Genomic DNA, 2,284 nt, shown 5'->3' on the forward strand with positions numbered 1-2,284 from the left:
CACGAGGAATTTGTTGTGGTTTTTTAAGGTGCTCCTGGTACATACATACATGCATACATACACATTTGACATGAGAACAGGAAAAAAAAAAAAACATTTAAATAGTAAAACCTAACAATAAATAATGTGTATGACTCTGGAACAGTAGATTTATGTACAGATTTGTGCATCGTGTATTTGGCCTGTTTGTACAAGTCTTTGTCTCCACTCCTGTAAGCGTCCTCTTTGGCCTGGCGAAGCTGTTTGAGTTTTGCACTGAACCAAGGTTTGTCGTTGTTAAATGTTAAATAAGTCCTGGTGGGAACACACATGTCCTCACAGAAACTGATGTAGGATGTCACAGTGTCAGTAAGCTCATCCAGATCAGTAGCTGCAGCCTCAAAAACACTCCAATCAGTAAATTCGAAGCAGGCCTGTAAATCCTGCTGTGCGGCGCTCACACGCGCGTCAGGAGGAATGTACACACTCACCAGAATTAACAAGGAAAACTCCCGAGGTGAATGAAAAGGCTTACAGTTAATGAAGAGAGCTTCCAAATTTGGACAGCACATCTTCTTTGGAACTGTCATGTCTGTACACCAGCCTTCATTGAAATAAAAACATAATCCACCGCCTCTCGTTTTCCCCGATGACTCTGTGACGCGGTCCGCTCTGAACAGCTGAAAGCCCGTTAGATGTAACGCGCTGTCCAGGATGGCTCCGTTCAGCCAGGTTTCCATGAAGCAGAGCGCAGTGGAGTTTAAAAAGTCCTTGTTTGTGAGGGTGAGGAGTCGTAGTTCTAAAATGACTAAACGACTAAAATGTCCAGTAAAATATCTGAATGCTCAAATGTCGGCAGAAAGTTATTTGGTGTGCTATTTCTGATGTCCAGGAGTTCGTTCCTAGTAAAGCTGATCGGGAAAAAATTGCTTAAGAAAGGACAAACAAACAAAAAAAGTACAAGTACCAAGTAGCGACAAACCATGGCTGCCATCCGCGGCGCCATCTTGTAAAGAAGCTGCAACATACATTTAAACAAAAAATAAAAAATGGGAGACTACAGACGTTTTCCTATAAGTAGAGTAATAATTTGATAGGAATACAATATAATATAAACTTAATTTTATTCAGGAAGTTTCCCCTCAGGAAGTTTTCTCTCAGGAAAGAACACAAAATGACAGCTGACAAATGTAACTGTAACGGTACGATGTAGAAGACCTCGGACAAAGAAGATAAAGGTCAAACAGTCTCTTAATAATCCACACATAAAGGGTAATCCACAAGAGGAAGGCAGGTACACCCGTACACAAACGTAAACACTGACATTCACATTCAATACCCAACCAAGACTAACAGAACAGACAGGAAATTAAATACAAAGATAATAAACAAGACACACCTGAACATAATGACATAATTAGACACAAGGAAAAACTAGGTCAAGGAATACATGAGGGAAGAAAACAAACTAAAAGTCTATGTGGCGTGACAGTAACCAGTTTTAACCGGTTTGGCAGAGTTTACCCAACATTGGGTTACAGTGACCCAGCGCTAGGTAGGTGTGTGAGGGGGTTCATCATTTGTATTGACAGTAAAAATGACCCAACAGCTGAGTTACAGAAAAACTGGACCTCAACCCATCACATGGGTTAAAATAATAACAACAACCCAATAAAATGACCCAACAGACTGAACACAGCATTTGGGTAAATCTAAATAAATAATTAACCCAGCATTTTTTGAGTGCAGAAAATGATTATATATACAAATCATTGTAATATACAATGTAAAATATTTGTATAGGCCTATACCGTCTGGATGAACATTCTCCCACTTATTACAAGGCTACTTGTTACATAAGTAAATAATTAACACAAAATATTGATTTGAGTTGAAATATTTGAACGCAAAGCTTCCGTGAAGACTGTGAAGTTTAAACTAGATGGACATTTAAGGGATATGGTGCAGTCATACCACTTATTACACATTTCACCACATAAATAATTATGGTGATAAAAGATTTAAGATATTGATTTAAGACGAAAACTGACTTCCATATCATACTGCAGAAAATAATGGAATACAATTTGAAATGCATGAATGTTTGACTTAGATGTATTTTTTATAAACTAAAATCATATGCACAATTACAATTACATTTTAGAGTAAAACTAAAACAAAACAAAAACAAACAAAATAAATGTAACAATTAATAGTCGTCATCAAGGGCAAAAAAGTGTTCAATTAAGGATCAGTATTTAAAGGTAGGAGGACAAGGCATGACTGAATTTAGTGTTTCTATAAC

Source organism: Sinocyclocheilus grahami, unplaced genomic scaffold (assembly GCF_001515645.1).
Source record: "Sinocyclocheilus grahami isolate Dianchi unplaced genomic scaffold, SAMN03320097.WGS_v1.1 scaffold550.1, whole genome shotgun sequence".
Classification (NCBI taxonomy): Eukaryota; Metazoa; Chordata; class Actinopteri; order Cypriniformes; family Cyprinidae; genus Sinocyclocheilus; species Sinocyclocheilus grahami.